Raw genomic sequence first — 22,612 nt, forward strand, 5'->3', positions numbered from 1 at the left:
CACGCTCAGCCTGGAGTCTGCTTGGGATTCTGTCTCTCCCTCTCCCTCTGCCCCTCCCCTCCCCAACAAATAAAATTAAAAAAAAAAAAAAGAAAGAAAGAAAAGAAAGAAAGTGGAGGAGGAGATGCTGTGACAACCAGGAGCAAATTAGAAGAGCACAGCATCAGAGAAGGACCCTGGATGGTTTTTGTCCTAAGGAGTTGTTTTTAATTTAAGTAATAAATACGAACACATGTATTTTTGTCTCTTCTCTGGGGATGCAGTTATTTTTCTGTGCGTGGTGGGGATTGAGCCGATCTTGCCCCGCAAGGTGACCAGTTGCCCCTGCGAGTGGTGGTTGGGTATTAGTGAGATGTGATTCAGGGACATGTGGGACCTGACATTCTTATGTCGCCCCCACGATGTACAATCAGGACAGCTGAAATGTGCTTGTTGGAAGGCAGTGGTCTCACAGGGGCAGTTTTGGCCTCCCCCACTGCCCCCCTACCCCCCGGGGATATTTGACCATGTCCGGAAACATTCTCATTTGTTACATCTGGATTGTAGGGGTGTGCGAGGGGGTTGCTGCTGGAACTCGGTGGGTGGAAGGAAGCAAGGGACGCTGCTAGACCTGCCGCAGAGCACAGGCCAGCCCCGGAGACGAACAGGGCTGAGGTCGAGGAATCCCGTTGTAGTGAGTGCAGAGTTAAGTCACTTGCTGAAATTTTGTTGTTCCTTCCTGAAAGTCTCCTTGGGGAAAGAGAGAAACCTGCCGAAGCTAAGGGTCAGCTGTCCTTATTTCCCAGGAGCAGCTATGCCCAGACACGGGGTGTTGATTGAAATGATTTTTTTGGCGGATGCTTCACGCGTCGTAATCTCAGAGGCTGTCAGAGGGGTAATTTGTGGAATAATATCTGTGGCTCAGAAATGCAGGGTTGGTGGTGGTGGTGGTGCTGGTGGTAGAGAGTGTGTGTGTGTGTGTGTGTGTGTGTCTTTCCTTGTTTGTGCAAGAGTGACAGAGATGAAATCTTTGATTTGGGAGAGAATTAGAAAGACAAAAGCACCAATGCTGCATTTTGTTTCAGTTATTTAGGATTCCTAAAACCTACCTTTTTTCACTCTCAAAAATGGCATTTATCTTCTGTTCTTTTGGGAATCGATTGAATTGTTCCTTTACATATGTTAAGAAAAAAAAAAAAAAGCCTTGGTGCCTGAAGGAAAAGAAAATGACCGGACTAATCTTGGTCTCACATATGGATTCAAAGGCAATGTGGCATTTCTATATCGCCCAAGATTTTTTCATAATGGAAAGTGTGTCTGTGGGCGGAAGGCAAAAGGCGATGGGAAAGAGAACTACAGAGAACTCAGAATTTTAGATCGTTAAGGAATTTTCCAGATCATTTCATCAGACCTGTTTACAACCAGATGCCTTAAGCTTTAAGAAAATCATGACTAGTCTTATTTGCTTCTTCCCCAACTTTGACAGAGTTCAAAAGATGGCCTGAAAATCTTGAACAGGGATACAAAACTGGCCTGAACTTTCCATGTCTGGAGGAGATCAGCTAATAGGTCCTGACTGTGGAGGAAAGAGGGGGAACAGAGTGTGAATTTAAAAAGGCTTTGGTACAGATATGGGAGACCATGTTAGCAGTCAGAGTCATACAGGAGTTGAGGTATATGGGCACACTGGGGAATTCTGTTCATCACTGCAGACTTAATGCTTTGACAGCGCCCGCACGTAGTAGGCTCTTGGTAAGTTCTCTGTTGAATGCAGGAGTCAAGGAAGTTGGTGCAAAGGGGAATTTGATTTGAGGGAAGGTGGGGAAGGATAGCATGCTCACTAGGGGAGACATTACCTTTCCCATTCTTTGCCTAGTAAGATAATTCAGAGAAATAGATGGTTAACAGGGATAGTAATAGTAAATATTTGTAGGTATTAGAGATAATAGATACTATTAATAAATGTAGATATTCAATGTTAGACATTACATATAAAACATGACTATTCTTCTATATTGATATTAATATTAAAATAGAAAATTTTCATGAGTAGATGATATTTGTGTTTAGCTTCATGGGAGAGAATACCTAAAAAATAGTGGCTTCCACAAGGAAAAAGCGTATTCTCCTCACGTGGTGGAAAGTTTGGAGATATTGAGGAAGTTCAGAGCTGGAGTGGTGACCCGGAGATGCCCCTGCGGACCTGGGCTCCTTCTGTCTTTGTCCTTCACCAACCACTCTTAGCCTATATCCTTGTTCAGATGGACACAAGGTGGCCATTCTGTGTCCATGTGCCACGTCCTCCTTGCATCAGGGAAGGACCAGAGTTGTTGAGTCGATTCCACTTTGATTTATCAGGAAAAAAGTGGTTTGTCCAGAAGCCCCACCCCGTCGACTTCTACTTACATCTCATTGGCCAAAACCAGGTCACATGCTCATTCCTAACTGCAGGGGCATCTGGGAAGAATGTTTGTAATCCATCCTGGACAAAACAGGAGTTTTGTTAGTGAAGAAGAAGTTCTTTTAGTACAGAAGAGCTTGACGCACAACCCTAATCCCACAACTGAAAGGAGCAAGGCCCACATCAGGGAATGGACTTGCCTGGTCCATGCCAATGAGTTCGAGTCAGCATGGAAGCCTCATCCCAGGCCATGACTTGGCTTCACATCAGCATACAGAGCAGCATGGAGCTTTGGTAAAACGATATCTGTTTGTCACCACCTGGGAACTGGGTTTTGGTCTCTGCGAAAGGTTACATGCTGGGGGCCGGTGAAGTCCTTAGGAGTCTGGGAGACGAAAATCAATACAGTAGTGGCAATGCTGCCTTTTGTCATCATGAACCCAGTACAGCAGACATCGCATTCAGCCCAAGGAGAGTAAGCTGGGCATCACGCAGAGCCCAGTGGAACAATTCCAGACACGACTTTTTCCTAAGTTCTAGAATGCGGTTGACCAAGTGAGGGCACTGGTTTGCACACACCAAGCACTCAGTACACGGTAACTGTGGTTATTCTCATTTGATGGGTAGTATTGGCCAACAGATAAGTCTGATGCATTGTAGGATGGAATTACATTAGAGTAAGAAAGATGTAAAAGCTACGTGGTTAGGTTGGCTAACACATAATTGTAATTTTGCCTGCGCGTGGGGGAAAATGGAAGAAAGGAGCTAAGGATTTAGGCTTCTTTTTCTAAATGGGAAGGGGAACCACTGGGGTGAGGCCGGGAGGATGTCCAGCAGGGGCGTGACGTGATCAGATAGATGTTTTGGAAAGATCTCCCTGTCTACTGAGAATGGAGGGTAGGAGTGAGTGTGAATGTGGGGAGACTGAGGCTGTGTCAGGAGCACAGGTGAGATAGAATGGTGGCTTGGAGCACAGTGCTTGTGGTGGAAGCAGGGAAGAGTGGTCGGAGTTAGGATATATATTTCGAAGGTAGAACACAAAGGACTAACTGATGTATTTCATGTGGGACTGGAGAAAAGAGAGGAGACAAACATTACTTTTGAACAACTGGCATGGTGGGGTTGCCATTTACCAATAGGGGGCGGCTGCAGGAGGAGCAGGTTTGGGGGGTAAGCGATGAAATCGATCATTTTGGGCCATGTTACATTTCAGATGCCTCTTAGACACCCAAGCAGAGACTTAACTAGGTAATTGGAAATTTGAGTCTTAAGTTCAGAACTGAAGTTAGAGCAGGAGAGTTATATTTTAAAGTCCTTGTTATATTGATGGGATTTAAGGACACAGGTGCTGGATGAGGGACTTGAGAGATTAAATGTCAACAGAGGTGAGAAAAGAGAAAAAGACTGTATCCTGGGATGGTGAGAAGGAGCATCAGTGAGGAACAGGGAGACCAGGTATGGGTCAGAGTGGAGGAAAAGCCCCCCAAAAGAGGGTGCTCTACTGTGTTGAAAGATCCCGAAAGTTTGAGTGCAGTGAGAGTGGAGGTGACCGTTGTGTTGGCACCTTGGAGTCACTGGGGACGGTCCCAAGAGCAGTTTTTGTTGGTGTGCAGTGGGTGCTGGCCTGATTGAAGGGTAGAGCTCTGGTGATTTCTCCAAGGTTCTCTGGGAAGATTCATGGCAAGATTTGTTCGCTGTGTAGAGGAGTTTGAACTTCTTCATGAGGCAGTAGCGTTTTAGCAAGAAGAGTGACACAGCCAGATTTGCATTGTATTAACGTCACCTCGGCTGTGATATGGTCAAAGTGAGGTCAGTTGTGGGATGATGGTGGCCAGAGCCAGGCTAGTGGCAGCAGAGAAGAGAGAATAATACCTTGATTTAAGAGAGATTAAGAAGATGGAACCCATAGAACTTGAGGATGGGATGGAGGTGGAAGACAAGGAGCTGGGTTCAAATCTGAGCTCTGCCACTTGGTAGCTCTGTGAACGTGAGCCCTTCTCTTAGTGTCTCTGTGCCTCAGTTTACTCATCTGTAAAATGAAGCTAATAACAATTTCTGCTGCCTAAGGCTGTTCTCGGATTATACAAGATTAATGCAGGTGAAAGGAAGATGTGGTATACACACACACACACACACACACACACACACACACACACAAAATGGAATACTATGCAGCCATCAAAAGAAATGAAATCTTGCCATTTACAATGACATGGATGGAACTAGAGGGTATTATGCTTAGCGAAATAAGTCAGTCGGAGAAAGACAACTATCATATGATCTCCCTGATATGAGAAAGTGGAGATGCAATGTGGGGGGTTTTGGGGGTAGGAAGGGAGGGAGACAAACCATAAGAGACACTCAATCTCACAAAACAAACTGAGGGTGGCCAGGGGGAAGGGGGGTAGGGAGAGGGTGGTGGGGTTATGGACATTGGGGAGAGTATGTGCTATGATGAGTGCTGTGAAGTGTGTAAACCTGGCGATTCACAGACCTGTACCCCTGGGGCTGATAATATATATTTATAAAAAAATAAAAAAAATTTTTTTAAAAAGATTAATGCAGGTGAAATGTTCAGCACAGGGTCTGGTATGTGGCGGCTATTGAGAACCATAAGCAGAACCTTTGAACTTTTTAGATGTGCTTAAGCCCTTGCTAAGCATTCTCTCTTTGGGGATTGCTACTTAACTTTTTCAGCAGAAAGAGCCGACGTATCCCCTGTGCAGAAAGACACTCTTAACCATTTCTAAGAATCCGCAGCTCAGGCATCTCTCATTTTTGCTAGGAAGGTGACATGATTCAAATTTAATACTAGGTGTCACAGAAGCTATACATTATTATTTTATGTCATTAGTGAGACTCAGATATCAAGAATTGCTTGGCTAAAAGGATTCACTCAGAAAGAGGTGGATATGATTGGCTGTCCCTGTGATTGACATCCAGTGACAGTAGGGTTTATTGGGACAAAAATTTTACAAGCAGGGTGATTTGCGTATATCATGCCTTTAATTTGCCCACACAGATCGGGCACTTAGGTACACAATTACCCAATTAGTGGGTGTCATTTCCTAACTGCGGGGGCAAACATGATAATTGAGCCCTCAAATGGCTACGTGCTCACAATGTGCTTCCTTTTAGGAAAGGTGGCACTTTTGAGTTTTATGGTGAAGTTAAAAGTGTCTGATAGCTCAGGATTCTTTCCAGACTGGATGATAGTGTTCTTCCGGCACAAGCTGAGCGCGGTGGTTAAGAAACTCAGGGAGCCATTAGATCGAGAGTTTTCCCATGGGGATTGCTGATGTATTACTAGACACCAGGTTGGAATTCCTTGTTCTGGGGTGCACCACTGGACCACCACTGGAATTTTGTCAGTAGATGCTGAAGTGTCTTCCTACTTTGGGATCGCCTTTGTCCTGGTGGGGCAGTAACACCTTCCCCCTGGGTTGTCCTTCTCCACTGAGTGGGATGCTCTTGCCTCAAAAGTGGGGGGTCTTCTCTTTATCCATCTTGCATCCCCTTGTGTATCACGGCACTATTTCTTAGTTTCAGATGGACCCAGGGAGGTTTCTGTCTCTGCCTGGCATAAAAGGAGCTCCTTGGTGGGACGAAATATTAAACTTGGAAGTTTGAATCTGGCACCAGGTCCCAGTTTGGTGGGGAAGCCACTGCAGCTTTTTGTGGAGTTGCTCGATGGAAGAACCAATCTTCCTTTCATCTTCCCTCCCAATCTCCCTCCTTCCCTCTCCCCTTTCTTCCTTTTTGTTTATTAAAAGAAGCCCAATAAAGTTGCGCTTAAGGCTTAATAGATACCACACAAAGGAAGATACACAAATGGCCATTAAGCACAGGAGAATTCTGAGCATCATTAACTGACGGGTAAATGCAAGTAAAAATCACAATGAGATACCACCGTACTTCTAGAATGATCAGCATCCTCATATGTTGGTGAGAATATGAGGCAGCTGGAATTCTTCTAGATTGCTCGTGTGGGTGTCCTAAGGTACACCCATTTTAGAAGACGGTTTGGCAGTGTCTTCAATAGTTAAACGTACCCCTAGTCTATGACCTGACAATTCCAGTTCTAGGTTTTACTCGAGAGGAATGAAAACATATGTCCCAAAAAAAGGGTACGTACAAGAATGTTCATGGAAGAGGAGAGACAGGCAGAGAGAGAGGGGGAAGCAGGCTCCCCACTGAGCTGAGAGCCTGACGCGGGGCTTGATCCCAGGACCCTGGCCAGGATCATGACCTGAGCTGAAGGCAGAGGCTTTAACCCAATGAGCCACCTAGGCGCCCCAAAATTAAAATTATTTTTTGTGTTAAGTGCTAACAAAACCTAGTACTATGAAAGGTTATCATGATGGGACCTGATTTTATCTGAGCAGTCAGGGAAGGGTCCCCAGAGGATGTGATGTTGAACTGAGATCCAGAGGATAATTAAGATAATAATATGGGTGAAGGGTCATGCGGTTAAGCTGATCAGGCACTGATAAAGATAGCAGTGAAGAGGACATGGTTAACTCTACATGAAATATATTAAACATGATGGAGCCACATCCTGGGGACAGGAGGGGACAGAAGAGGAGGATGATTTGAAAAGTGTGAGAAGCATACAGGTTTGTCCTGAATTACCATGGCCAAGCCAGGATCATCATCATGTCTTCAAGCGTTGTCCTCTTTTTTTACCAAAGTGTTTTGCTTTTTGTACTAATCAAGATAATATTAACTGTGGCAACTGATATTTCCTGGAATCCCTCACTAGAAATTTATGTCTTGCTCATGGAAAGATCTTTGTAAATGGACAGCATCCCATGAAGTCACTCTGTGACCCCAGGCTCCTTTCACGTTACAGCTCTGCCCTCTTTCTTGGACCTCGGAGTCCTCTCTGATCTGTTGCTGATGGGGATAATGCGAGTGGAGAAGGCACACCTGCTTCTTCTTTTATTTCATTTTATTTTACTGTATTTTATTATTTTATTTATTTTAAAATTAAATTTAATTTTATATTTTTCCAAGATTCATTGTTTATGCACTACACCCAGTGCTCCATGCAGTACGTGCCTCCATAATACCCACCACCAGGCTCACCCATCCCCTCACCCTCCTCCCCTCCAAAACCCTCAGTTTGTTTCTCAGAGTCCACAGTCTCTCATGCTTTGTCTCCCCCTCTGATTTCCCCCAACTCACCTCTCCTCTCCATCTCCCAATGTCCTCCATGTTATTCCTTATGCTCCACAAGTAAGTGAAACCGTATGGTAATTGACTCTGTCTGCTTGACTTTATTTCACTCAGCATAATCTCTTCCAGTCCTGTCCATGTTGCTACAAATGTTGGGTATTCATCCTTCCTGATGGCTGAGTAATATTCCATTGTATATATGGACCACATCTTCTTTATCCATTCATCTGTTGAAGGGCATCTTGGCTCTTTCCACAGTTCGGCGATTGTGGCCATTGCTGCTATGAACATTGGGTTACAGATGGCCCTTCTTTTCACTACATATAATACATACTGATAAGTATCTTATCAGTAAATACCCAGTAGTGCAATTGCTGGGTCATAGCACACCTGCTTCTCATTCACTTTATACTGGAGGAGGTACACGTTGCTTCTCCTCACCCTCAATTGGTGAGAACAAGGCACATGACTGGGCCTAGATGCAAGGCATGGTGGGATATGTAGTCCTTGGATGGGCAGCTACTTCCCAGCAATAATTTTGCACTCCGCAAGGGAAGAACCCATCTTTGGTGGCAGCTAGCCATTTCTGTCACAACTCACACCTTTTAGTGAGTAGCACCCTCTCTGCCCCATTTCCCATCCAGTTGGAGCTCATTTTAGTATGCTGTATCCGGAGGCTTGCATGCCCAGAAGTTTTGCCAATTGAAACAGAAGTGCTGGGTTCTCCAGCCAGACAGGCTCACCATGGGAACTCTGAGGTTCATAAATCACCATGCAGATGCCGTTCATCATCTGAGAAATGAGGAGGAAGGACTGCCAGAGCCTAGCTCATAAAACAGATGTTCTTTCCGTGGAGAAGAGCGATGGAAGCAAGGCCACAAAAATCGAAAACCCAGGAAACTGGTTATCCTATCTTAAATAAAAAAGCAGTTCACTTTGTACCTTTTAGTACACCTACCTGCTAGCGAAAAAAAAAAAAAAGTCATTTTTTCCCACCTGTTTAATTATATTCCATTTCAAGTTGGGATGGTAGCTGTTTTTCCTTTTGTATTTGCAAACCCAGAAAGTATGGGCATTAATTTTTGCCGGCGCGTGACAAATGCAATGATACCACTGTAACGACTGCAGGTATGATATACTTCGTGGTACACGCGGCTCCGCCAACCTTATCATTAAATCCCGCTCAGGATAAATAAGCCTCATTTCCGCTGGAGACATTTGTTCTTGTTAGGGTGCCGCCAGCATGGCATGAAATATTAAATGACAAGGGTTAATTCTGTTCTCAGCGAAGAGCTCCTGTCCAATTTCCCATGAGATTGCACAATAGGTCACTGTGTCAGGCTTGAAGTAATGGCCTTCGCTGGCCTTCCCAGGAAGGTTTTGTACCACGGCTGGGTTGATGATTCTGAATTTTGCAATAGGAAAACAGAGCTGATTCCCGCTGCCCTCCGGGAAGGAACGGGAAGCAAGGTTGCTCCCAGGCTGTGCCGCCGTGGCTTCGAGAATTTGTCTCCAGTGATCAGTGCTTCATCATTTTCTGCTGGCTCCCTTGTGACTAATGGGGATGTCTGAGGTCTCCATCCCCTGGACCCGGGTCTCTGATGCTTGCTTCTTCCTGCTTCGTATCCAGAGACTGTGTAAAATGAAAGGGTTGTTGCTTGAAATTACACTGATGCTTTATTAATATGTTAAATGATCATACTCAAACTATATTCACTTATTACAGTGCATTATGCAATGCATTAGTAATGAATGGAAGCACTTTACTTAAAGATCTGCCTATAAATCAGTTGAACATGGGAAAAAAGAGTCATTGTTTATTTATGAGGTCTGGGAAGGAAATTATAGAGAGCAAACCTTACGTATTCTCCTATTCTAAAAACATTATGAAACATTGATTATATGTTTGCCATTAAGTTTATGCTCCTCTTGCCTTTATGTTCTGGATATATTATTCATCTTTCTTAAGAATCAAACCTCTGAAAATTTCATCTGTTGTAGATATGAGTGGAACGCTTCGGAGCTAGGCAGTAGAGTTTGCTTGGGCAGAAATTACGCGTGCTATCTCCGGCCATGCTGAAGGTTTACAGAAAGAGTCTTTCAAACGTGCTGCCATGGTGGTGTGTTTAACCACTGCCCAAGAGCCACTAAGGGTCTGCTTCCCAGTAAATGCAAATTAATAGACATTCAGTGGGTGTCTAGTCTTAGAATCAATGATGGCATCAAGATGCTATTAGAACATGTAAAATAAAAGGTATTACAGCCAGGCATTCTGGGATGTTCTTCCCTACCCCGTAATAGTTCCTCTTCAAAAGATTTCAAGTGTGAAATGCTCACATAAAATTATAGCAAACAGGAAACAAGCCACCATTTCATTGTTTGATGAAGATCCTACTGAAAGCTATTATTTTAAAATTTTTTGGTAAAGGAGGTTGAAACATGTGGTCTTGGACAAGAATCTGTTGGGATCTCTGTTAACTTCTAAACCCCTAAATGTTAGTACAGCAACGAGACGAAGTGATGAGCATGTTCTAGGATGTGTACAGAGATAAAAGGACTCAAGGTGACCTGACTTGCTTCTCCGTAGGATCTGGCTGCTTGGATGGACCAAGCGCAGGAAGGATGAGTTAGTCTACTGGTAACCAGGGCCCAGTCATTGTACTAGAACCTGGACTACTCTAGGGTTAGTAGTCCCTTCTCTGGAGGATGAGGAAGAGGGGATCAGACAAGAGCTGATCTGAACCCTCTCTTATTCCTTACCTAGTCTGCTGACTTTGGAACTAAGACAGTGGACCTTACAGAGGTAAATAATAGTCAGTCACCATTTGTTAAATGCTCACAGTCTTGCAGAAGAGGTGAGCTTGTTAACAGTTAAGTTACAACAGTTTACAGCAAAATACTAAGAAGAAAAAGAGTAAGAACACCCATAACCCATGGAGTGTTGATGGTGCATTGGTGCTAAGCTAAGTACTTTGTGAGTGTATACAAGTCACGGAAGGGACTCGGACAAGGGATTGGTTGGCTTTGGCAGGACGGGACCTCTGGAGGAGGTGGCTCGTATGCTGTAGTGGAAGAAGAAATGGGAGCTCTAGACAAGCGAAACAGTGTGTGTGTGTGTGGAATGACACAGATCGGAAGCATCCCCTGTACAGGAGAGATCTGTAAGTGTCTTGGGATCTCCAAACATGTTGGGAGGACAGAGCTGGTGCGAGGTGAACTTGAAAACAGGAGACAAATGCACAGTGAAATTGTACTTTTTATGCAGGGACAAGAAACGTGGGTTTTATCCTGCAGCTGGTAGTCAGTTAAGGGCTATATAGATAAAGGAGAGAAAGGACCGAGTGGGATCTTTGTAGAGATCACTCTGGCTCTCGTCGGGAAGATGGCTAGAGGAAGTGAGGCAAGTGTTAGGAGCCAGACGAGTCAACGGAGGGTCTGGATGACGTAGACGTGATCGTTGAGGGTGGAGAATGCTTTGAAAAATATGGGAGAAGTAGAATTGATGACGGGGGGCTAATAGGATGCAAGGACAGAGGGAGAACAAAGAGTCACAATGACTTCATGTTTTATTAGGCGGTGGCCTAAGCCCTAAAGGTTGGAGTCAGAAGCAGTAGGCTGTAAGTTGGCTGCTGGTTTCTACCAGAGTTCTTTGGTTGGAATCAAAATGAATTGTTCTTCTGAAATTTTTTTTTTACTTTGATAAAATACGCATCACATAAAATGTATTATCTTCACCATTTTAAGTGTATAGTTAAGTGGACATTCTAAGTGTACTGAGTGGTATTAAGTACATTCATAGTGTTGTACACCTGTCAGCATGACCCAACTCTAGAATTCTTTTCCTCTTGTTCAGACTGCAACTCTGCCCCCATTACACACGAACTCCCCATTCACCCAGCCCCTAGTCCCTGGCAACCGGTGGTCTGCTTCCTGTCTCTATGAGTTTGATGACTGTAAGTACCTCGTCTAAGTGGAATTGTACAGTATTTAGTATTTGTCTTTTTGTGACCGGCTCCTTTCACTGAGCGTAATGTTCTCAGGGTTCACCCACATTGTAGCAGGTGTTAGAATTTCCTTCCCCTTTAAGACTGAATGCTATCCCCGTGCACGTACAGACCGTGTTTTGCTTACTCATTCATTTGTTGATGGACACTTGGCGTTGTTTCCATTTTCTGGCTCTTGTGAGTAATGCTGCTCTGAACGTGGTTATACAAATATCTTTCAAGATCCTGCTTTCAGTTCTTTGCATATATATGTGTGTGTATGTGTGTACACATACACACATATATATATATATATATATATATAGAATTGAAATTACTGGATCATACAGCAAGTCCATCTGTAATTTCCGGGGAATGGCCACAGTGTTTTCCGTAGTATCACCAATCGCGTACAACAGCGCCCAGTGAGAATTGCAGGTCTACAAGGACCAAAGTCACTTTCTCAGTTCCAGTCCTGGTCTAGCTCTTTACTAGCCCGGTAACTGTGAGCAAATCAGAGCAAAACTCTCTCGTGTCCAGAATGTGGATTAAAAGTACCCACTGCTGAATTGTTCTGACAATTAGAGAAACATCTGGGCCTGTAGTAAAAGTTCAATTAGTAGTCATTTGATTCTTCTTAAGTCAAACAAATTTCTCGTGGTGGGCCTTCAGGAAAGGAGGTGGTGAAGATGACTGTTTTTGTTTTTTTTTTTAATATTTTATTAATTCATTTGACAGAGTGAGACCGCAAGTAGGCAGAGCAACAGACAGAGAGAGAGGGGGAAGCAGGCTCCCTGCTGAGCAGAGAGCCCAATGTGGGGCTCGATCCCAGGACCCTGGGATCATGACCTGAGCCGAAGGCAGAGGCTTAACCCACTGAGCCACCCAGGCGTCCCCGATGACTGCGGTTTTAAGAGCTGACCACCTGCTCTGAGATTTTATATTCTGCCGTGGTCCCTAACTCGGCGTGTGTGCTGGTGTCTTCATTACTTTGGGTCGCTCTAACAAAAATTCCATACACTGGGTGGCTTAAACACCACAGTTATTTCTCACAGTTAGGAGGCTGGAAGTCCAGGATCAAGGTGCCAGCAGATCCATTGTCTGGCGAGGGTCCACTTCCTGACTCCTAGACAACCGTCTCCCTGTGTCCTAGAAGGCAGAGAGGGCTCTAGCCTCTTCATCCCCTTATAAAGCTGCATATCCCATCACAGGGCCTCCATCCCCATGATCTCATCTCAACCTCATTCCTTCCCAAGGGGCTCCCCTCCAGATACCATCACCTTGGGGATTAGGCGTCAACACATGAAATGGGGGGGCCATAAGCATTCTGACCATAGCAGATGGCTTCTTCGCCCCGTGCTTTGTCTTCCCTTTCACTGAACCGTCAACTACGAACAAGTGTGCATCCTGATCTTGCACGCAAGAAACGCATTTGACATTGTGAACACATTTTTAGTTCACCTTTTAGGCAGAAGCTTTCATACTGGATAGTTGTTAGTCAGTTGCAGGATGGAGCGATTAGGTGGCATTCACAGAGGCCACGATGAGAGCAGAATCACCGTAGCTCAGGTGGCCAGAAGCACTCGGAAAAAGAGAAAAATCAGCATTGTGTTAACCTGTGTGCTCCGAGTGATTATCCTTGTGAAACACTTGCGGGGTGCATAATGAAATGAGTGTCACAGATACTGTCAAATTCCCCAGGAAGAGGAGAGGCAAAATCTTCCTAGCACAGAGATTTTCATTTATTTCCATGTAAGGGGAGATGATATAGGTTCCCTTTTGGGGTTTTTGTTTTGTTTTGTTTTGTTTTGTTTTCTTGGTTTTTTTCCCCCCACTGCATATAGGGCAGTGCTCAGAATACAAATCAGGAAATCTGAACAATTCCTATTCTTTATGTAATTCCACGGGAAGATATTACAGTGATCTGCCATAAATGCTCTGAAAATTGAGTGATGAACTACAAAGATGTTATAAGCGTGGTCCTCCTTTGGATGTCCAGTGGATACTGACAAGCTCCGCTTTTGAAATTGGTACAATAAGTCTCTGAGATGGCTCCTTTTAGTTGTGTTCTCTGGCAATAACACTTTTTATAATACTAACTCACCCCGGGAATTAGGATTATCTTTTATTTTTAGTGGTGAATAGAAGGTCATGTTTTGGTCTCTAGTAGGTTTTCCTTCTATTTCTGTGTAATATAGAAATCCTTTTGATTCCTGCAGTCCCCTAAGGGATTTCAATCTTTCCAAATTTATTTGGGCTTTGGAGGCTGGCAAATTGCATTCATATCTTGGCTCCAAAGCTTATTGGCCCATGTTAACTTTGTCAGTAAACTTACCTGCACCCAGGTTTTCTTACCTATAAATGGGGATAGTATCTATCTCATAAAGATTACATAGGTTAATGTAATGCTTGGTACAGTACATGGCACATGGTACAGTAATTCAAAGCTGATGCTAGGCTCTTGAAACAGGGAGATAGACACATGATTTGGATGTGGTGGTTAAAGAAGATACAGTCAGTGAAGGGTGTAGTGACACTTACCGTTCCTCCTCATCTTAGTTTTCACCCTTGGTTCTGGGTCAGGGTACTGCAATAGCCTAAGTATTCTTCTTTGAGATGGGTGAGGACTATATCAGATCATAGCTTTGACTACTACAAGGCTTGCATCTTTGGGTGACTTCCCAGAATGGGAAAACCAAGGCATCAAGACCCAACTTGGATTTCAGTGGACTGTGTGAACAGGTAATATAGAGGAGCACTTCTGTGGGCCCATCCAAGACCCTGGCTTAGTAAAAAGCATTCCTCCCAGGCCCCTCCCATCAGAATCCATTCTTCTCACCTGCCTATGTCCCTCAAGGTCATTATTGAAGAACTAGGGTTTATTTTGTACAAGCTTAATCACTCCTAAGACCATTCACTATGGGCTCAATGTCTGATTTTTTTGTTGGCTCAGTGGTTTTTTTCTTGTTTAGGGACAAAGCTCATGAGCATCTGGGGCTAAAGCTGGATTGGCAGTGGCCTGGGTGGCGTTGCTACTTTTCCTTTATTGACATAAGGCTTGTCATTAATAATAGAACTTGACTTTTGCTCTCCTATTTCCATCTTCCTTGGTATAATACTTACAGACAGAACTTTAAGAAATGGCTTCTTTGTGAGATGTTCACGCAAAGCTAGAGGACCGTTCTGGAGAAGCTTGTCCTTCTAAAGGCTCCTCCCCTTTCCTTCCAGCTATGATGGCCAAATGGGGAGGCTGTGGGATAGGAGGTGGGAGTTTCAAAATGATGAAGAATAAAGCTGCAATTGTTGCTTTTAAATTTGACTCTCTTACACGATCATGACATAACTATGTAAATCACATTTGAAATCATGAAAGTCAAGCCAGCAAAGATTTATTGAGGACTACCACGTCTAAGGCTCATTGGAAGACATGATTAAGGACAGGAGGATAAATGAGAAAGGGTCCCGGACCTCACTACCTTATTGTAGTGTCTTGGGAGGAGAGATGTGGTTAAGAAAGAGGCCCAGAATTGAAGTGTTGTGTCGTGAAACCCCGAGTACAGTTGAGGACCCTTTGTCTCTGGTATGTAGGGGAATTCCAAGAAAGCCTGTCAACCTGCTCATTATTCTCATTGGGGGCATGTTTGCTTTCATATCTAGCAACAGACTTTCTCCCCAGCCCGTTACCAAGGTAAGATTTACACAAAATAAAATGCATAAATCTTAAACATAGGACTTGGTTAATTTTTACCTATGTATATACTTGTCTGAGTACCATCCAGTCTCTGTCTTCAGATCAAGAGACAGTGTCCTTCCCCCACTCTAGAAAGTTCCTTTGTGCCCCTTTCTTGCCAAGTCCCCTCTCCAGAGATAAGTCATATTCGTACTTCACCACCACAGATTAGTTTATGGTATTCTTGAATGTTCTGTGAAGAGAATGCTACGCTACCTGCTCGTTTGCATACGACCTGTTGTTTTTACTCAGCATAGTGGTTGTGAGATCCGTCCATTTTGTCGTGTCTGTAGCTGATTCCTTGTGGTTACCGAGTAGTATTTCATTTGTTTATTCATTTACCTTTTGGGGGGCATTTAAGTCTTTTCTAGTTTTTGTCTATGATGAATTAAGTGGCAATGAACTTTGGTGTACAAGTGTTTGTGCAGACATACGCATTCATTTCCCTTGAGTGGGGTCTCTTGAACTGCTGGTCATAGGGTATGGGTACATGTGGCTTTGACAAGTAGGCAGACTGTTTTCCAGAGTGGTGGTTCTGTGTTATACCACCACCAGTGGTAGGTGAGAGTCTCCACTGCCCTTCCTCAGACTTTCCAGTGGTCTCTGAAGCCAGAGAGACCCTGATTTAGACTCAAAGTCTACCGCTCAGTAGTTTCATGACCCTGAGACCATTACTTATCTCTATCTATGAAATGGGGATGATAACCATCTTTTGCATTGTTTGTAAAAATTGAATTATTTGTGAAGATTGGAAGCTATATATATTAAACTGCTATAGAAAATGCTCCAATATATGGTAGCTTTTATTATTATTATTATTATATACATGGTCTCATCTTGTCCAGTTGCTTTAAAGCAGTGTTTCCCAAGATGTGGTGTATACTGGTACTCGCCATTAAAGTTTTACGTGGATGCAGCATTATATAATACTGGATTACATAGTGAAAATTTATTTCTATTCCAGTGTTCTTTAATCCCAATTAAATCAAATGAGGAGGTGTTAGTCTGATTTAACACCTCTCTGCCACTTGCTAGTCTTCCTTTTTAATAAAGACAGAAACAGGACACAGGCTCAGTCTTTAGCTCGCAACAGTATGTAGAAAGAATTCCATGTTGTTTTGTCTTCCTTCTTTTTAGATTTTTACTGTTTGTAGAATTGGTGGCAAGTGATACTAGTAGTACTTGTGGTACTGAGTTAATATTTTAGTAAGTCCTTGAAATCTGAAAAGTGACTAGTCTGAAAGAAAGTAATGTTAAGGAGATAATTTTACTTTAGGAACTCAGCTAGGGCAAAAATCATGAAGGAATTTTTTATATGACTGAAATTTGGAAAACTGCTTCATAGGAAAGATCTGGAAGATATTTTAAACCCTACTTTACAAATGACAAAATGAAGGCATTTGTAGCCTTTTAATCACATGCTTATGTATTGAGATCTGATAGTGACATGTGAGTTAATGAAGCAAATCGTAAGCTCAATTTTGTGATAGGATCAGTACTGGTACTTCTGCCTCCTGACTTATTATTTTCAAGATGTAATCCCGAAGATAACAGAATGTCCTTCTGGGCGCCTGGGTGGCTCAGTTGGTTAAGCAACTGCCTTCCGCTCAGGTCATGATCCCGGCATCCCAGGATCGAGTCCTGCATGGGGCTCCCAGCTCCATGAGGCGTCTGCTTCTCCCTCTGATCTTCTCCCCTCTCATGCTCTCTCTTACTTGCTGTCTCTCTCAAATAAATAAATAAAATCTTAAAAAAAAACAGAATGTCCTTCTCCCCACTAATTATACAGCTAATTAATGCTTATTGAGACAGAAAGGGTGCAGTAAACATAAAGAGAGAAGAGATCACCTCAAATCCCGCCATCCTTGCTTACATTTTGCCATTGTTACCTGTCCATCGGTCCATCCATCTGTCCATCCATCCATCCATCCATCCACCCCCCTATCCATCCATCCATCTAATCACTAATTTACTCATTCATGTATTCACTAAGAAATCATCCATTTACTTGACAATACTGACTAGCCCTCTAATATGTACCAGGCACTCTTTTAGGTGCTGAGGCTACAAAGGTGTGCAACACAGAAGAAGCATCCTTGCCCTCAACATACTTTCTCTCGCCTTCTTTTTCTACGCATAAATGCGTGGAAAAGTTTTTTTTTTTTTTAAATAATACTTTTATAATTCAATGTCACTGCATTATCTGCTTTTATTTATTTATTTTTTTTGAAGATTTGATTTATTTACTTGACAGAGAGAGAGGGATCGTAAGTAGGCAGAGAGGCAGGCAGAGAGAGAGGAGGGAAGCAGGCTCCCCGCTGAGCAGAGAGCCGGATGCAGGGCTCGATCCCAAGACCCTGAGACTATACCCGAGCCGAAGGCAGAGGCTTTAACCCACTGAGCCATCCAGGCGCCCCGCATTATCTGCTTTTAAAATTAGTATATCATCAGCATCTTTATGGGTTAATATGTGGATAAGCATCATCCATTTTGATATCTGTAGAGCGTTTTTCTTAAATATAACGGTGTAGAAGTAGAGTCATTGGCAAGTTTGCCACTGTTGGGCTTTGGGTGATTTCTGTCCTTTCCAGTGTGATGAAGGATACTGTACATATGTAAAACTTTCCCTGCCTGATGGCCCTTCTGCCTGATTCCAGTTCCGTCCTTGATGGTATGTGTGGCTCTGGTCAGGCTGTTTTAACCTCTTTGAAACTTTGTGTCCTCATCTGTTAAATGGGACCTTTAAAATAATCTCTCTCATACAGTTTCTGCAAGGACCAATTGCTTGGTCTCTTGACAACATGTTAAGCATGGAATAGGTATTATCTGATTTTAGTAACTATGATGATGATTCCAAAAATAATTTCTTCCTTGCATTTTTATTATTTACATCTTAATGGATGTACTTAATGGTTTGGATCTGATTCACGTTTGTGTCACTGCCCCTGACTCCTTCATAGTGCTTTGAGTGAAGTAGTAGCTCAGTAAATGTGATAATATGGGATGAATGAATTATTGGATGAAAATGAAGTAACAAGCATCTGAGTAGGGACCATGGTCAACTGTCCTATATCCTGGGGCTCCCTTCAGGCTCATATGGCTGTAAGTGATGCTCTGGTCACAGCCCCAGAACACAGATAGCCGAGGGTAGGGGGAACAGGGGCTTCTCTGGGCTAAGTCAGTCCCCTCCTGTGGGTCCCACATTCAACTGTATGCTAACCTCCCAACACACACTGACATAGCCGTGTGAGTGTGCAGGGACACACATTCTTCATCCTTGGGGCCCAGGTCTCCCTAGGAACACAGTGGATCTGGGTCACCGGAGGTGGAGCTTTTGAACTGCACTGGGGCCAGCCAAGTGGGACCAGAGTGGGAACAACTTCAAACTTTGGGGAAAAAAGGGGAAATGGGTGCTTGAGTAAAAGTCCACGTTACTGCTCATCTCCTTCACCATGAGATGCTGGACACAGCGCTGATGGGTTTTAGGGTCAGGTAGAGTTGGGTTCAGATTGTGATTTTGCAAGTTATGAGTTGTGTGACATTGGGAAAATAACCTCTCATGGTTTTAGTTATGAAACAGGGATTCTACTGCCTTCTTGTTGGACTTAAGGGAATTAAATGAGGTAATGTGTGTGCACAGTTTTCAAGAATGGTTTCTGTTGTTTTTGGTGATCTGGGGCTGAAGTTCAAGGTACTCTATTCAGGGTCTTTATCTTCTCTCTCCTGGGAATCAAGCATCACGAACTTTTCTGGGCTGATTAGATACTTCTGACAGATGCTGTCTTACCAGTATTGTCCCCCCAATTTTCCATCCAGACTTGTGGGTGTTGTGTCCCATCCCCTTGGGCTCTGCTGTCCTACTAGAGAGAGTTACGAGTTAACCCTTGTGAGTGGAATAGCATGTCTGGAGTCCAGAATCTGATCTAGATATTTCTGCCCGAGCTCCCCTAGGTACTTCGTCCTTATATCTGTCACAGCGCCCGTCGCTTCGTGCACGGAAGTCAGCCAAACTTTTTTTGAGAAGCCAAACTTCTCAAAAATAGGAACCATGACTCATCGAGCTCTGAATCTGGGGCACCCAGCAGAATATAGGTGCTCAATAAACACGAGTGGAAGGACGCCCTGTGGTTTCACTTATTTTCCTAGTAGGATGGAAAGTCCTTGAAAGCAGGCCCTCATCTGTTTGGTCAGTGTGGAATCTGTAGAGCTTGGTAGGCTCTCAACGGCTTGTGGTTGACCAAACAAATGAGGCAAGGAGGAAGAGACGGTTACACTTCTCAGGGTTTGAGAACAGGGCACGAGCCGGTATAACCAGACCCACACAAAGAAGGCTCGAACCACTGTTCAGAGCTCTCGGCAGCTCATCTTCTCTGCCCCCTTGGTTAGCAGACCCTCTGCAACAGGTCCCGCTCGAGTGCCCCTGCCTTGATGGATCATCTTCCTTGTGATAAACAGGAAGGGAAATCACTGTGGCAGAAGCGCCTTGTCATTCCGCACGCTCTGCCTGTGATGGATGGTTCCCCGGTATGAAGCCGTCGGTGGAAACCCAGAGGAGATGCCTGCTTTGCAGACCTAACCTGGAGCCAGCTCGTCTCGAGACAGCTCGCCTGATTTCCACTGCTCAGCAGTCATCTTTTTCTTGCTGAGGAAGAACGGGGTTTTGACTTAAAGTCAGAGAAAGCTGCCACCGAATTGCTCTTTTTCTCGTCTGTGCATTGGCGAGAAGACATAGACTGCAGGGATCACCATCCAAAGAATAGGCACTTGGAGGTTCAGGAACTTTTAAATGCTTCTGGGGAGCACTTGGCATGATTCAGCAAAGTTGGTAATGTACATGTGCAAAACCCCCCAGCAGTTGACGTCCTACGTATGTGCCCTGGAGAACTGAGTGCATTTGTGCATGGGGATCCATGTACAGGATCTGCTATGCTGAGAAAAGATGATTAGAGTGTAGGATAGAATCAGGGAGACCAGTTAGGAAAGCATAACAACCAATTCCACTGGGAAATGATGGTGGCCTGGCCAGTATAGGAGTTGTGGGTGGGTGGGGGGTGACTCAGGGCTGCTGTGTACAGTTGAGCAAGTTGGGCACTGCACATCTACGGGACGCATTCCCATCGCTGTGATGGGAATGGGACCCTTTAGGGTTTTGCAGTGCACAGCTGTATGCAGCAGTCCCATAAGAAGGAGGAGGATCCCACAATGGTAGGCATTTTATTTTGCTCCCCCTTCCATCCCTAGGCCTTAGACAGTGTCTGGCACAGAGTAGGTGCTCAATAAAAATGTACTGCATGAATGATATGTTTGCTTCCATCTCCCGCATTCTTGGAAACAGCGGCTGCAGGTGAACCGGTGCTGGCTGACGTGTGTTTTGGCAGATCTTGTAAATGTCTCCGTTTTACTTTGTGGAGTGCCCTGGTATGCAAGCCCCTCTGTGGCTCAGAACCCCATCATTTTATGTCATCAGGTGCAAGCCAGCTTTTAATGGCATTATTTGGAGAAAAGAAGGAAAAACAAAACTTTATTATACTTTGTCATCCCTCCCTCGTGAAGAATCACGTCTGAGTCACCTCTCACTCGCCGATCTGTTCTGGATGCAATTAAAGTTAAATCGCCTTTGGGACCCAAGAAGTCTCATCTTTATTTACAGCGCCTGCAGATGAAGCAGCTCCCTTCTAATTTTAACGGCTCCTCCAGTGGCAAAAATCTCTTTTCCAGAGGACTAGGTGGAGAAGCGATAAAGAACGGTTACCGATCATTTTCCTCTGGGGACAGAACGGCAACCGGGCCAGGAGAGGGAGCGAATGTGTGCCGTGGCATTAGATGTCCTGCACGCTCTAGACTGGAGTGCGGGCACAGCCTTTTCTCAGATGAATGACCTTGAATGGGTCAGGGAAACTGGCTGAACCTATCACCTTCTCAATCAGTAAGATGCATGGGGAGACCCATGCCTGGCCAGCCAATCCTAAAGACTGTAAGATCCCAGGGAGGTCATCTCGAAGAAAGGTGTTAAATTTTTAGTAGCAGTGAGAGGGAGTGAGGGGTGGGCAAACTATTCTTTATTTTTTTTAAAGATTTTATTTATTTATTTGACAGAGATCACAAGTAGACAAAGAGGCAGGCAGAGAGAGAAGGAAGCAGGCTCCCTGCTGAGCAGAGATCCCGATGCGGGGCTCGATCCCAGGACCCTGGGATCATGACCTGAGCCGAAGGCAGAGGCTTTAACCCACTGAGCCACCCAGGTGCCCCTGGGCAAACTATTCTTTAAATTGGTGGCCTGCGTTTTGTTGGAGACCCTTCTCGTTATGTATCGTGCTAAGATGCCTTATTTCCCCATCTGTCTCCCTACGCTTTCTTCCCCTGCCCCTTTGCCATCAGATTCACCCAGCAAGTCATTGTTCAACGTCTACCATGTGCTAGGCACTGAGTTTCTAGCAGAAACATGACAGATGTGGTTTCTGCCTGTAAGCAGCTTACGAGCTAATGGGAGAGAGGCCTGGAAAAAGGATGATCACCCACATGATTATGTAATTAGCCTTGTGCTGCATCCCGGGAAGGGAAAGCATCGGGAGTTGTGAGAACATATCAAAGAAGCTAAATCAGACTGAAGAGTCAGGGATGCCTCCCTCCGGAAGTAGTCCTTATGTGGAGACATGAAGGATGCCTGGGAGTTAGCCAGATGGAAGGAGGGAATGGTCTTTCAGGTGGGTAGAACAGCATGTGCGAAGATCTGGAGGCTGGTGGGCCAGTATAAAGCAGGTGAAGGGAAAGATAAGTCAGGAGGATGGAAGAATAGGCAGGGGAGGGATCCAGTAGGCAAAGTAATGAGTGAGAGTGATGGCATATTGACAGAAGTTCTTTCAAAGGGAGGCTGACGCAGTGTCCTGGCAGTGAAGGCACAGAACCAAGCCCAGCCCAAAGGAAACAAGCAAGGAGACTGAGTCACGATAAACAACTCTGGTTTTGTTTCACCTGGAGCATTTATGACGTTTCGCCAGAAGGTGCGGGCTGGTGTGTATCTCCAGTCAAATCACCAACCTGGAACTTGGCGTATGTCCCAGCAACTCCTTCCAAGAGGCTAGAGAATGAAGATATTCCTTGCCCGTCTGACCCCAGAAGGTAGGTCTGGGGAAGAGGGAAAGGCCAAAATAGTTTCCAGTTCTGTGCTGGGTTAAGCTCTTTGTGTGGGGAAACAGAACTTCCAGACACAGAAGCCTGGTGCTGTGGTTCACCCGTTTAATGAGAATCTTCGGATGACAATCCTTCGGAAGTTCCTATCAATCAGCCTATGACAGTCTTCTAATAAACACCCTCCCTTCCCCAGATGGACTCCAGCAGATA

Source organism: Martes martes, assembly GCF_963455335.1.
Source record: "Martes martes genome assembly, chromosome: 18".
Lineage (NCBI taxonomy): Eukaryota > Metazoa > Chordata > Mammalia > Carnivora > Mustelidae > Martes > Martes martes.